This window comes from Schistocerca gregaria, chromosome 3 (genome assembly GCF_023897955.1).
Source record: "Schistocerca gregaria isolate iqSchGreg1 chromosome 3, iqSchGreg1.2, whole genome shotgun sequence".
Lineage (NCBI taxonomy): Eukaryota > Metazoa > Arthropoda > Insecta > Orthoptera > Acrididae > Schistocerca > Schistocerca gregaria.
This window is the reverse complement of record NC_064922.1, coordinates 18,240,969-18,257,032: the sequence shown is the minus strand read 5'-3', so window position 1 is coordinate 18,257,032 and position 16,064 is coordinate 18,240,969. Positions and strand designations below refer to the sequence as shown.

The following is a 16,064-nucleotide window of genomic DNA, read 5'->3' as shown; positions in this document are numbered from 1 at the left end:
ATCAGCAGTCACAACTAGCAACACCAGTAGCAGCCGACTGCACGCAAAGAATAGGAATGTGCAGTGGGATTTACGTGAACTCGGCGCAAGGCAGATCTTTCCGACATAGGCTTGAGAATCTTAGGGGAACACTTGTACTGTTTCTAAATAAAGTGTAGGCGTGGGAGGAGGGTGCTTCCCGCGCTCTAATAACAGCACGCTTGCCAATTGTGGATGCTAATCATTCGCTTGTATCTTCCTAGACACATCTGCAGGCTGAGAATTATTTCACTTACATGGCAAGGTGCGCATGTAGGTGTGTTAGAAATTCTGGAGGCACTGGGTATTGATCCCAGTACCTCTCGCATACTAAGCGAGCGCTCTACCATCTGAGCTACACCGGCCTCCCCGAAGACTAATGGTGCTACATACAGCCATATAGACGACACAGACCCTTGCACTCCCATTATTCAGAACACAAACACTACTCTCTATGTATCCGTTAGGGTGTCTTTCAGGTTTCGTGCATTCTGTATCGAATCGTATTTGGCCACAATGAAAGTGGCACGTATAACGTTGAAAATAGAGTTCGGACACCGCTCTGAGTAAGACGAACGTGTTGTCCACCCTCTAGAATTCAATGAGGTTAAGCCGTGATACCTAAGACAGATCTGCACTCGATGACACCTCGATAACAGCCGGTCCCCACACTTACATCTTGCTCTCCTTACGTCAGTATACATCATATCAGTCTGTGACGCTGGCTTTGCAACATCTTGCGTGCCTTTAGGTTCGCCGCGACCTACACTTACAATGCACTGACCACAAAAAATGGAGGCGCCGCGGCTTGAACCTTGCACCTTTCTCATGCGAAGCGAACGCTCTACTAACTGAGCTACGCCACATGCACGACCAAACTGCGCTATTCCCCATTCTTTGCGACTCTGATGCGCACGGACACGATGGTTGGTTGGTTTGTAGCGGTGAAGGGAGCAGAGTACAAAGGAGCGGACCCGTTCATATACACAAAAGTTCCAAGTAGTTTCGATGCTCTGGTATTACAAATGCAAATTCCGTCTGATTTTAACGTCTCAAATTGAAATAGCCGTCAAAAATTGCTCCGTTTTCACTCCTTTTCGACAATCATACAGCACCTGAGGTAACAAACACATCTCGAGCCCCATTGTGCACTCCATTATTCATGCCAACTCAGTGCCTCGCTCTTTACCACTGTTTACCAATCTTGTCGTCCAACTGCAACACACTAGGCCACAACAAGTTTCCGCGTCTCCATTGCACTGCACATAATACAAAACGCTCCCCAAACTTGGCACTCACCCACGCAGCCGACTTTTCCGACTTGCCACGACGCTCACGCTAGTGACAGCATTATTTATAGTTCGACGTCGCGCCAAAGCGAATGAGCACATTTCGCCTACGGCTTAGGCCGCCCTCGTAGTGTGGCTGCTCGGTGTCTGCAGGCAGCGAGGGTCTGCTAGCTTCCTGTGTTCGCACCTATGTCACCTGTGCTAGCTTGTCAGAGACAGACTATCGCAAAACATACAACTCACTCCATGAATTGATTGCTACGGCATCTGTTATCAGCAGTCACAACTAGCAACACCAGTAGCAGCCGACTGCACGCAAAGAATAGGAATGTGCAGTGGGATTTACGTGAACTCGGCGCAGGGCAGATCTTTCCGACATAGGCTTGAGAATCTTACGGGAACACTTGTACTGTTTCTAAATTAAGTGTAGGCGTGGGAGGAGGGTGCTTCCCGCGCACTAATAACAGCACGCTTGCCAATTGTGGATGCTAATCATTCGCTTGTATCTTCCTAGACACATCTGCAGGCTGAGAATCATTCCACTTGCATGGCAAGGTGCGCATGTAGGTGTGTTAAAAATTCTGGAGGCACTGGGTATTGATCCCAGTACCTCTCTTATTCTAAGCGAGCGCTCTACCATCTGAGCTACGCCCGCCCCCCCGAAGACTAATGGTGCTACATACAGCAATATAGACGATTCAGACCCTTGCACTCCCATTATTCAGCAGACAAACACTACTCTCTATGTATCCGTTAGGGTGTCTTTCAGGTTTCGTGCATTCTGTATCGAATCGTAGTTGGCCACAATGAAAGTGGCACGTATAACGTTGAAAATAGTGTTCGGACACCGCTCTGAGTAAGACGAACGTGTTGTCCACCCTCTACACTTCAATGAGGTTAAGCCGTGATACCTAAGACAGATCTGCACTCGATGACACCTCGATAACAGCCGGTCCCCACACTTACATCTTGCTCTCCTTACGTCAGTATACATCATATCAGTCTGTGACGCTGGCTTTGCAACATCTTGCGTGCCTTTAGGTTCGCCGCGACAAACACTTACAATGCACTGACCACAAAAAATGGAGGCGCCGCGGCTTGAACCCTGCACCTTTCACATGCGAAGCGAACGCTCTACCAACTGAGCTACGCCACATGCATGACCAAACTGCGCTATTCCCCATTCTTTGCGACTCTGATGCTCACGGTCACGATGGTTGGTTGGTTTGTAGCGGTGAAGGGAGCAGAGTACAAAGGCGCGGACCCGTAAATATACACAAAAGTTCCAAGTAGTTTCGATGCTCTGGTATTACAAATGCAAATTCCGTCTGATTTTAACGTCTCAAATTGAAATAGCCGTCAAAAATTGCTCCGTTTTCACTCCTTTTCGACACTCATACAGCACCTGAGGAAACAAACACATCTCGAGCCCCATTGTGCACTCCATTATTCATGCCAACTCAGTGCCTCGCTCTTTACCACTGTTTACCAATCTTGTCGTCCAACTGCAACACACTAGGCCACAACAAGTTTCCGCGTCTCCATTGCACTGCACATAATACAAAACGCTCCCCAAACTTGGCACTCACCCACGCAGCCGACTTTTCCGACTTTCCACGACGCTCACGCTAGTGACAGCATTATTTATAGTTCGACGTCGCGCCAAAGCGAATGAGCACATTTTGCCTACGGCTTAGGCCGCCCTCGTAGTGTGGCTGCTCGGTGTCTGCAGGCAGCGAGGGTCTGCTAGCTTCCTGTGTTCGCACCTATGTCACCTGTGCTAGCTTGTCAGAGACAGACTATCGCAAAACATACAACTCACTCCATGAATTGATTGCTACGGCATCTGTTATCAGCAGTCACAACTAGCAACACCAGTAGCAGCCGACTGCACGCAAAGAATAGGAATGTGCAGTGGGATTTACGTGAACTCGGCGCAGGGCAGATCTTTCCGACATAGGCTTGAGAATCTTACGGGAACACTTGTACTGTTTCTAAATAAAGTGTGGGCGTGGGAGGAGGGTGCTTCCCGCGCTCTAATAACAGCACGCTTGCCAATTGTGGATGCTAATCATTCGCTTGTATCTTCCTAGACACATCTGCAATCTGAGAATTATTCCACTTACATGGCAAGGTGCGCATGTAGGTGTGTTAAAAATTCTGGAGGCACTGGGTATTGATCCCAGTACCTCTCGCATACTAAGCGAGCGCTCTAACATCTGGGCTACACCGGCCTCCCCGAAGGCTAATGGTGCTTCATACAGCCATATAGACGACACAGAACCTTGCACTCCCATTATTCAGAAGACAAACACTACTCTCTATGTATCCGTTAGGGTGTCTTTCAGGTTTCGTGCATTCTGTATCGAATCGTAGTTGGCCACAATGAAAGTGGCACGTATAACGTTGAAAATAGAGTTCGGACACCGCTCTGAGTAAGACGAACGTGTTGTCCACCCTCTAGACTTCAATGAGGTTAAGCCGTGATACCTAAGACAGATCTGCACTCGATGACACCTCGATAACAGCCGGTCCCCACACTTACATCTTGCTCTCCTTACGTCAGTATACATCATATCAGTCTGTGACGCTGGCTTTGCAACATCTTGCGTGCCTTTAGGTTCGCCGCGACCAACACTTACCATGCACTGACCACAAAAAATGGAGGCGCCGCTGGTTGAACCCTGCACCTTTCTCATGCGAAGCGAACGCTCTACCAACTTACCTACGCCACATGCACGACCAAACTGCGCTATTCCCCATTCTTTGCGACTCTGATGCGCACGGACACGATGGTTGGTTGGTTTGTAGCGGTGAAGGGAGCAGAGTACAAAGGCGCGGACACGTTCATATACACAAAAGTTCCAAGTAGTTTCGATGCTCTGGTATTACAAATGCAAATTCCATCTGTTTTTAACGTCTTAAATTGAAAGAGCCGTCACAAATTGCTCCTTTTTCACTCCTTGTCGACAATCATACAGCACCTGAGGTAACAAACACATCTCGAGCCCCATTGTGCACTCCATTATTCATGCCAACTCAGTGCCTCGCTCTTTACTATTGTGTACTAACCTTGTCATCCAACTGCAAAACACTGGGCCACAAAAAGTTTCAGCATCTCCATTGCACTGCGCATACTACGAAACGCTCCCCAAACTTGGCACTCACCCACGCAGCCGACTTTTCCGACTTTCGACGACGCTCACGCTAGTGACAGCATTATTTATAGTTCGACGTCGCGCCAAACCGAATGAGCACATTTCGCCTACGGCTTAGGCCGCCCTCCTAGTGTGGCTGCTCGGTGTCTGCAGGCAGCGACGGTCTGCTAGCTTCCTGTGTTCGCACCTGTGTCACCTGTGCTTGCTTGTCAGAGACAGACTATCGAAAAACATACAACTCACTCCATGAATTGATTGCTACGGCATCTGTTATCAGCAGTCACAACTAGCAACACCAGTTGCAGCCGACTGCACGCAAAGAATAGGAATGAGCAGTGGGATTTACGTGAACTCGGCGCAAGGCAGATCTTTCCGACATAGGCTTGAGAATCTTACGGGAACACTTGTACTGTTTCTAAATAAAGTGTAGGCGTGGGAGGAGGGTGCTTCCCGCGCACTAATAACAGCACGCTTGCCAATTGTGGATGCTAATCATTCGCTTGTATCTTCCTTGACACATCTGCAGGCTGAGAATTATTCCACTTGCATGGCAAGGTGCGCATGTAGGTGTGTTAAAAATTCTTTAGGCACTGGGTATTGATCCCAGTACCTCTCGCATACTAAGCGAGCGCTCTACCATCTGAGCTACGCCCGCCCCCACGAAGACTAATGGTGCTACATACAGCCATATAGACGACACAGACCATTGCACTCCCATTATTCAGCAGACAAACACTACTCTCTATGTATCCGTTAGGGTGTCTTTCAGGTTTCGTGCATTCTGTATCGAATCGTAGTTGGCCACAATGAAAGTGGCACGTATAACGTTGAAAATAGAGTTCGGACACCGGTCTGAGTAAGACGAACGTGTTGTCCACCCTCTAGACTTCAATGAGGTTAAGCCGTGATACCTAAGACAGATCTGCACTCGATGACACCTCGATAACAGCCGGTCCCCACACTTACATCTTGCTCTCCTTACGTCAGTATACATCATATCAGTCTGTGACGCTGGCTTTGCAACATCTTGCGTGCCTTTAGGTTCGCCGCGACAAACACTTACAATGCACTGACCACAAAAAATGGAGGCGCCGCGGCTTGAAACCTGCACCTTTCACATGCGAAGCGAACGCTCTACCAACTGAGCTACGCCACATGCGTGACCAAACTGCGCTAGTCCCCATTCTTTGCGACTCTGATGCTCACGGTCACGATGGTTGGTTGGTTTGTAGCGGTGAAGGGAGCAGAGTACAAAGGCGCGGACCCGTAAATATACACAAAAGTTCCAAGTAGTTTCGATGCTCTGGTATTACAAATGCAAATTCCATCTCTTTTTAACGTGTTAAATTGAAAGAGCCGTCACAAATTGCTCCGTTTTCACTCCTTGTCGACAATCATACAACACCTGAGGTAACAAACACATCTCGAGCCCAATTGTGCACTCCATTATTCATGCCAACTCAGTGCCTCGCTCTTTACCTCTGTGTACCAATCTTGTCGTCCAACTGCAAAACACTAGGCCACAACAAGTTTCCGCGTCTCCATTGCACTGCGCATACTACAAAACGCTCCCCAAACTTGGCACTCACCCACGCAGCCGACTTTTCCGACTTTCCACGACGCTCACGCAACGCTCACGCTAGTGACAGCATTATTTATAGTTCGACGTCGCGCCAAAGCGAATGAGCACATTTCGCCTACGGCTTAGGCCGCCCTCCTAGTGTTGCTGCTCGGTGTCTGCAGGCAGCGACGGTCTGCTAGCTTCCTGTGTTCGCACCTATGTCACCTGTGCTTGCTTGTCAGAGACAGACTATCGCAAAACATACAACTCACTCCATGAATTGATTGCTACGGCATCTGTTATCAGCAGTCACAACTAGCAACACCAGTAGCAGCCGACTGCACGCAAAGAATAGGAATGTGCAGTGGGATTTACGTGAACTCGGCGCAAGGCAGATCTTTCCGACATAGGCTTGAGAATCTTACGAGAACACTTGTACTGTTTCTAAATAAAGTGTAGGCGTGGGAGGAGGGTGCTTCCCGCGCACTAATAACAGCACGCTTGCCAATTGTGGATGCTAATCATTCGCTTGTATCTTCCTAGACACATCTGCAGGCTGAGAATTATTCCACTTGCATGGCAAGGTGCGCATGTAGGTGTGTTAAAAATTCTGGCGGCCCTGGGTATTGATCCCAGTACCTCTCGCTTTCTAAGCGAGCGCTCTACCATCTGAGCTACGCCCGCCCCGAAGACTAATGGTGCTACATACAGCAATATAGACGACACAGACCCTTGCACTCCCATTATTCAGCAGACAAACACTACTCTCTATGTATCCGTTAGGGTGTCTTTCAGGTTTCGTGCATTCTGTATCGAATCGTAGTTGGCCACAATGAAAGTGGCACGTATAACGTTGAAAATAGAGTTCGGACACCGCTCTGAGTAAGACGAACGTGTTGTCCACCCTCTAGACTTCAATGAGGTTAAGCCGTGATACCTAAGACAGATCTGCACTCGATGACACCTCGATAACAGCCGGTCCCCACACTTACATCTTGCTCTCCTTACGTCAGTATACATCATATCAGTCTGTGACGCTGGCTTTGCAACATCTTGCGTGCCTTTAGGTTGGCCGCGACCAACACTTACAATGCACTGACCACAAAAAATGGAGGCGCCGCGGCTTGAAACCTGCACCTTTCACATGCAAAGCGAACGCTCTACCAACTGAGCTACGCCACATGCACGACCAAACTGCGATATTCCCCATTCTTTGCGACTCTGATGCTCACGGACACGATGGTTGGTTGGTTTGTAGCGGTGAAGGGAGCAGAGTACAAAGGCGCGGACCCGTTCATATACAAAAAAGTTCCAAGTAGTTTCGATGCTCTGGTATTACAAATGCAAATTCCATCTGTTTTTAACGTCTTAAATTGAAAGAGCCGTCACAAATTGCTCCGTTTTCACTCCTTGTCGACAATCATACAGCACCTGAGGTAACAAACACGTCTCGAGCGCCATTGTGCACTCCATTATTCATGCCAACTCAGTGCCTCGCTCTTTACCACTGTGTACCAATCTTGTCGTCCAACTGCAAAACACTAGGCCACAACAAGTTTCCGCGTCTCCATTGCACTGCGCATACTACAAAACGCTCCCCAAACTTGGCACTCACCCACGCAGCCGACTTTTCCGACTTTCCACGACGCTCACGTGCTCACGCTAGTGACAGCATTATGTATAGTTCGACGTCGCGCCAAAGCGAATGAGCACATTTCGCCTACGGCTTAGGCCGCCCTCCTAGTGTGGCTGCTCGGTGTCTGCAGGCAGCGAGTGTCTGCTAGCTTCCTGTGTTCGCACCTATGTCACCTGTGCTTGCTTGTCAGAGACAGACTATCGCAAAACATACAACTCACTCCATGAATTGATTGCTACGGCATCTGTTATCAGCAGTCACAACTAGCAACACCAGTAGCAGCCGACTGCACGCAAAGAATAGGAATGTGCAGTGGGATTTACGTGAACTCGGCGCAAGGCAGATCTTTCCGACATAGGCTTGAGAATCTTACGGGAACACTTGTACTGTTTCTAAATAAAGTGTAGGCGTGGGAGGAGGGTGCTTCCCGCACACTAATAACAGCACGCTTGCCAATTGTGGATGCTAATCATTCGCTTGTATCTTCCTAGACACATCTGCAGGCTGAAAATTATTCCACTTGCATGGCAAGGTGCGCATGTAGGTGTGTTAAAAGTTCTGGAGGCACTGGGTATTGATCCCAGTACCTCTCGCATTCTAAGCGACCGCTCTAACATCTGAGCTACGCCCGCACCCCCCCGAAGACTAATGGTGCTACATACAGCAATATAGACGACACAGACCCTTGCACTCCCATTATTCAGCAGACAAACACTACTCTCTATGTATCCGTTAGGGTGTCTTTCAGGTTTCGTGCATTCTGTATCGAATCGTAGTTGGCCACAATGAAAGTGGCACGTATAACGTTGAAAATAGAGTTCGGACACCGCTCTGAGTAAGACGAACGTGTTGTCCACCCTCTAGACTTCAATGAGGTTAAGCCGTGATACCTAAGACAGATCTGCACTCGATGACACCTCGATAACAGCCGGTCCCCACACTTACATCTTGCTCTCCTTACGTCAGTATACATCATATCAGTCTGTGACGCTGGCTTTGCAACATCTTGCGTGCCTTTAGGTTCGCCGCGACAAACACTTACAATGCACTGACCACAAAAAATGGAGGCGCCGCGGCTTGAACCCTGCACCTTTCACATGCGAAGCGAACGCTCTACCAACTGAGCTACGCCACATGCACGACCAAACTGCGATATTCCCCATTCTTTGCGACTCTGATGCTCACGGACACGATGGTTGGTTGGTTTGTAGCGGTGAAGGGAGCAGAGTACAAAGGCGCGGACCCGTTCATATACACAAAAGTTCCAAGTAGTTTCGATGCTCTGGTATTACAAATGCAAATTCCGTCTGTTTTTAACGTCTTAAATTGAAAGAGCCGTCACAAATTGCTCCGTTTTCACTCCTTGTCGACAATCATACAGCACCTGAGGTAACAAACACATCTCGAGCGCCATTGTGCACTCCATTATTCATGCCAACTCAGTGCCTCGCTCTTTACCACTGTGTACCAATCTTGTCGTCCAACTGCAAAACACTAGGCCACAACAAGTTTCGCGTCTCCATTGCACAGCGCATACTCCAAAACGCTCCCCAAACTTGGCACTCACCCACGCAGCCGACTTTTCCGACATTCCACAACGCTCACGCTAGTGACAGCATTATTTATAGTTCGACGTCGCGCCAAAGCGAATGAGCACATTACGCCTACGGCTTAGGCCGCGGTCCTAGTGTGGCTGCTTGGTGTCTGCAGGCAGCGAGGGTCTGCTAGCTTCCTGTGTTCGCACCTATGTCACCTGTGCTTGCTTGTCAGAGACAGACTATCGCAAAACATACAACTCACTCCATGAATTGATTGCTACGGCATCTGTTATCAGCAGTCACAACTAGCAACACCAGTAGCAGCCGACTGCACGCAAAGAATAGGAATGTGCAGTGGGATTTACGTGAACTCGGCGCAAGGCAGATCTTTCCGACATAGGCTTGAGAATCTTACGGGAACACTTGTACTGTTTCTAAATAAAGTGTAGGCGTGGGAGGAGGGTGCTTCCCGCGCACTAATAACAGCACGTTTGCCAATTTTGGATGCTAATCATTCGCTTGTATCTTCCTAGACACATCTGCAGGCTGAGAATTATTCCACTTGCATGGCAAGGTGCGCATGTAGGTGTGTTAAAAATTCTGGAGGCACTGGGTATTGATCCCAGTACCTCTCGCACTCTAAGCGAGCACTCTACCATCTGAGCTACGCCCGCTCCCCGAAGACTAATGGTGCTACATACAGCAATATAGACGACACAGACCCTTGCACTCCCATTATTCAGCAGACAAACACTACTCTCTATGTATCCGTTAGGGTGTCTTTCAGGTTTCGTGCATTCTGTATCGAATCGTAGTTGGCCACAATGAAAGGGGCACGTATAACGTTGAAAATAGAGTTCGGACACCGCTCTGAGTAAGACGAACGTGTTGTCCACCCTCTAGACTTCAATGAGGTTAAGCCGTGATACCTAAGACAGATCTGCACTCGATGACACCTCGATAACAGCCGGTCCCCACACTTACATCTTGCTCTCCTTACGTCAGTATACATCATATCAGTCTGTGACGCTGGCTTTGCAACATCTTGCGTGCCTTTAGGTTGGCCGCGACCAACACTTACAATGCACTGACCACAAAAAATGGAGGCGCCGCGGCTTGAACCCTGCACGTTTCACATGCGAAGCGAACGCTCTACCAACTGAGCTACGCCACATGCACGACCAAACTGCGCTAGTCCCCATTCTTTGCGTCTCTGATGCTCACGGACACGATGGTTGGTTGGTTTGTAGCGGTGAAGGGAGCAGAGTACAAAGGCGCGGACCCGTTCATATACACAAAAGTTCCAAGTAGTTTCGATGCTCTGGTATTACAAATGCAAATTCCGTCTGTTTTTAACGTCTTAAATTGAAAGAGCCGTCACAAATTGCTCCGTTTTCACACCTTGTCGATAATCATACAGCACCTGAGGTAACAAACACATCTCGAGCGCCATTGTGCACTCCATTATTCATGCCAACTCAGTGCCTCGCTCTTTACCACTGTGTACCAATCTTGTCGTCCAACTGCAAAACACTAGGCCACAACAAGTTTCGCGTCTCCATTGCACTGCGCATACTAAAAAACGCTCCCCAAACTTGGCACTCACCCACGCAGCCGACTTTTCCAACTTTCCACGACGCTCACGCTAGTGACAGCATTATTTATAGTTCGACGTCGCGCCAAAGCGAATGAGCACATTTCGCCTACGGCTTAGGCCGCCCTCCTAGTGTGGCTGCTCGGTGTCTGCAGGCAGCGAGGGTCTGCTAGCTTCCTGTGTTCGCACCTATGTCACCTGTGCTTGCTTGTCAGAGACAGACTATCGCAAAACGTACAACTCACTCCATGAATTGATTGCTACGGCATCTGTTATCAGCAGTCACAACTAGCAACACCAGTAGCAGCCGACTGCACGCAAAGAATAGGAATGTGCAGTGGGATTTACGTGAACTCGGCGCAAGGCAGATCTTTCCGACATACGCTTGAGAATCTTACGGGAACACTTGTACTGTTTCTAAATAAAGTGTAGGCGTGGGAGGAGGGTGCTTCCCGCGCACTAATAACAGCACGCTTGCCAATTGTGGATGCTAATCATTCGCTTGTACCTTCCTAGACACATCTGCAGGCTGAGAATTATTCCACTTGCATGGCAAGGTGCGCATGTAGGTGTGTTAAAAATTCTGGCGGCCCTGGGTATTGATCCCAGTACCTCTCGCTTTCTAAGCGAGCGCTCTACCATCTGAGCTACGCCCGCCCCGAAGACTAGTGGTGCTACATACAGCAATATAGACGACACAGACCCTTGCACTCCCATTATTCAGCAGACAAACACTACTCTCTATGTATCCGTTAGGGTGTCTTTCAGGTTTCGTGCATTCTGTATCGAATCGTAGTTGGCCACAATGAAAGTGGCACGTATAACGTTGAAAATAGAGTTCGGACACCGCTCTGAGTAAGACGAACGTGTTGTCCACCCTCTAGACTTCAATGAGGTTAAGCCGTGATACCTAAGACAGATCTGCACTCGATGACACCTCGATAACAGCCGGTCCCCACACTTACATCTTGCTCTCCTTACGTCAGTATACATCATATCAGTCTGTGACGCTGGCTTTGCAACATCTTGCGTGCCTTTAGGTTCGCCGCGACAAACACTTACAATGCACTGACCACATAAAATGGAGGCGCCGCGGCTTGAAACCTGCACCTTTCACATGCAAAGCGAACGCTCTACCAACTGAGCTACGCCACATGCACGACCAAACTGCGATATTCCCCATTCATTGCGACTCTGATGCTCACGGACACGATGGTTGGTTGGTATGTAGCGGTGAAGGGAGCAGAGTACAAAGGCGCGGACCCGTTCATATACACAAAAGTTCCAAGTAGTTTCGATGCTCTGGTATTACAAATGCAAATTCCATCTGTTTTTAACGTCTTAAATTGAAAGAGCCGTCACAAATTGCTCCGTTTTCACTCCTTGTCGACAATCATACAGCACCTGAGGTAACAAACACGTCTCGAGCGCCATTGTGCACTCCATTATTCATGCCAACTCAGTGCCTCGCTCTTTACCACTGTGTACCAATCTTGTCGTCCAACTGCAAAACACTAGGCCACAACAAGTTTCCGCGTCTCCATTGCACTGCGCATACTACAAAACGCTCCCCAAACTTGGCACTCACCCACGCAGCCGACTTTTCCGACTTTCCACGACGCTCACGTGCTCACGCTAGTGACAGCATTATGTATAGTTCGACGTCGCGCCAAAGCGAATGAGCACATTTCGCCTACGGCTTAGGCCGCCCTCCTAGTGTGGCTGCTCGGTGTCTGCAGGCAGCGAGTGTCTGCTAGCTTCCTGTGTTCGCACCTATGTCACCTGTGCTTGCTTGTCAGAGACAGACTATCGCAAAACATACAACTCACTCCATGAATTGATTGCTACGGCATCTGTTATCAGCAGTCACAACTAGCAACACCAGTAGCAGCCGACTGCACGCAAAGAATAGGAATGTGCAGTGGGATTTACGTGAACTCGGCGCAAGGCAGATCTTTCCGACATAGGCTTGAGAATCTTACGGGAACACTTGTACTGTTTCTAAATAAAGTGTAGGCGTGGGAGGAGGGTGCTTCCCGCGCACTAATAACAGCACGCTTGCCAATTGTGGATGCTAATCATTCGCTTGTATCTTCCTAGACACATCTGCAGGCTGAAAATTATTCCACTTGCATGGCAAGGTGCGCATGTAGGTGTGTTAAAAGTTCTGGAGGCACTGGGTATTGATCCCAGTACCTCTCGCATTCTAAGCGAGCGCTCTACCATCTGAGCTACGCCCGCACCCCCCCGAAGACTAATGGTGCTACATACAGCAATATAGACGACACAGACCCTTGCACTCCCATTATTCAGCAGACAAACACTACTCTCTATGTATCCGTTAGGGTGTCTTTCAGGTTTCGTGCATTCTGTATCGAATCGTAGTTGGCCACAATGAAAGTGGCACGTATAACGTTGAAAATAGAGTTCGGACACCGCTCTGAGTAAGACGAACGTGTTGTCCATCCTCTAGACTTCAATGAGGTTAAGCCGTGATACCTAAGACAGATCTGCACTCGATGACACCTCGATAACAGCCGGTCCCCACACTTACATCTTGCTCTCCTTACGTCAGTATACATCATATCAGTCTGTGACGCTGGCTTTGCAACATCTTGCGTGCCTTTAGGTTCGCCGCGACAAACACTTACAATGCACTGACCACAAAAAATGGAGGCGCCGCGCCTTGAACGTTGCACCTTTCACATGCAAAGCGAACGCTCTACCAACTGAGCTACGCCACATGCACGACCAAACTGCGATATTCCCCATTCTTTGCGACTCTGATGCTCACGGACACGATGGTTGGTTGGTTTGTAGCGGTGAAGGGAGCAGAGTACAAAGGCGCGGACCCGTTCATATACACAAAAGTTCCAAGTAGTTTCGATGCTCTGGTATTACAAATGCAAATTCCGTCTGTTTTTAACGTCTTAAATTGAAAGAGCCGTCACAAATTGCTCCGTTTTCACTCCTTGTCGACAATCACACAGCACCTGAGGTAACAAACACATCTCGAGCGCCATTGTGCGCTCCATTATTCATGCCAACTCAGTGCCTCGCCCTTTACCACTGTGTACCAATCTTGTCGTCCAACTGCAAAACACTAGGCCACAACAAGTTTCCGCGTCTCCATTGCACTGCGCATACTACAAAACGGTCCCCAAACTTGGCACTCACCCACGCAGCCGACTTTTCCGACTTTCCACGACGCTCACGCTAGTGACAGCATTATTTATAGTTCGACGTCGCGCCAAAGCGAATGAACACATTTCGCCTACGGCTTAGGCCGCCCTCCTAGTGTGGCTGCTCGGTGTCTGCAGGCAGCGACGGTCTGCTAGCTTCCTGTGTTCGCACCTATGTCACCTGTGCTTGCTTGTCAGAGACAGACTATCGCAAAACATACAATTCACTCCATGAATTGATTGCTACGGCATCTGTTATCAGCAGTCACAACTAGCAACACCAGTAGCAGCCGACTGCACGCAAAGAATAGGAATGTGCAGTGGGATTTACGTGAACTCGGCGCAAGGCAGATCTTTCCGACATACGCTTGAGAATCTTACGGGAACACTTGTACTGTTTCTAAATAAAGTGTAGGCGTGGGAGGAGGGTGCTTCCCGCGCACTAATAACAGCACGCTTGCCAATTGTGGATGCTAATCATTCGCTTGTATCTTCCTAGACACATCTGCAGGCTGAGAATTATTCCACTTGCATGGCAAGGTGCGCATGTAGGTGTGTTAAAAATTCTGGAGGCACTGGGTATTGATCCCAGTACCTCTCGCATTCTAAGCGAGCACTCTACCATCTGAGCTACGCCCGCCCCCCCGAAGACTAATGGTGCTACATACAGCAATATAGACGACACAGACCCTTGCACTCCCATTATTCAGCAGACAAACACTACTCTCTATGTATCCGTTAGGGTGTCTTTCAGGTTTCGTGCATTCTGTATCGAATCGTAGTTGGCCACAATGAAAGTGGCACGTATAACGTTGAAAATAGAGTTCGGACACCGCTCTGAGTAAGACGAACGTGTTGTCCACCCTCTAGACTTCAATGAGGTTAAGCCGTGATACCTAAGACAGATCTGCACTCGATGACACCTCGATAACAGCCGGTCCCCACACTTACATCTTGCTCTCCTTACGTCAGTATACATCATATCAGTCTGTGACGCTGGCTTTGCAACATCTTGCGTGCCTTTAGGTTCGCCGCGACAAACACTTACAATGCACTGACCACAAAAAATGGAGGCGCCGCGGCTTGAACCCTGCAACTTTCACATGCGAAGCGAACGCTCTACCAACTGAGCTACGCCACATGCACGACCAAACTGCGATATTCCCCATTCTTTGCGACTCTGATGCTCACGGACACGATGGTTGGTTGGTTTGTAGCGGTGAAGGGAGCAGAGTACAAAGGCGCGGACCCGTTCATATACACAAAAGTTCCAAGTAGTTTCGATGCTCTGGTATTACAAATGCAAATTCCGTCTGTTTTTAACGTCTTAAATTGAAAGAGCCGTCACAAATTCGCTCCGTTTTCACTCCTTGTCGACAATCATACAGCACCTGAGGTAACAAACACATCTCGAGCGCCATTGTGCACTCCATTATTCATGCCAACTCAGTGCCTCGCTCTTTACCACTGTGTACCAATCTTGTCGTCCAACTGCAAAACACTAGGCCACAACAAGTTTCGCGTCTCCATTGCACAGCGCATACTACAAAACGCTCCCCAAACTTGGCACTCACCCACGCAGCCGACTTTTCCGACATTCCACGACGCTCACGCAACGCTCACGCTAGTGACAGCATTATTTATAGTTCGACGTCGCGCCAAAGCGAATGAGCACATTACGCCTACGGCTTAGGCCGCGGTCCTAGTGTGGCTGCTTGGTGTCTGCAGGTAGCGAGGGTCTGCTAGCTTCCTGTGTTCGCACCTATGTCACCTGTGCTTGCTTGTCAGAGACAGACTATCGCAAAACATACAACTCACTCCATGATTTGATTGCTACGGCATCTGTTATCAGCAGTCACAACTAGCAACACCAGTAGCAGCCGACTGCACGCAAAGAATAGGAATGTGCAGTGGGATTTACGTGAACTCGGCGCAAGGCAGATCTTTCCGACATAGGCTTGAGAATCTTACGGGAACACTTGTACTGTTTCTAAATAAAGTGTAGGCGTGGGAGGAGGGTGCTTCCCGCGCACTAATAACAGCACGTTTGCCAATTTTGGATGCTAATCATTCGCTTGTATCTTCCTA

At 48.9% G+C, this 16,064-nt stretch overlaps 2 non-coding genes across 2 annotated transcripts; both read right to left on the bottom strand.

Moving 5' to 3' along the window:
* Nucleotides 1-6,637: 6,637 nt before the first annotated feature.
* Trnas-aga (transfer RNA serine (anticodon AGA)) lies at nucleotides 6,638-6,711 on the bottom strand. Its single transcript has one exon. It is a non-coding gene; the product is annotated as a tRNA-Ser (tRNA).
* A 4,667-nt stretch (nucleotides 6,712-11,378) lies between these two features.
* Trnas-aga (transfer RNA serine (anticodon AGA)) lies at nucleotides 11,379-11,452 on the bottom strand. The gene has a single exon. It is a non-coding gene; the product is annotated as a tRNA-Ser (tRNA).
* Between the last annotated feature and the right edge of the window lie 4,612 nt (nucleotides 11,453-16,064).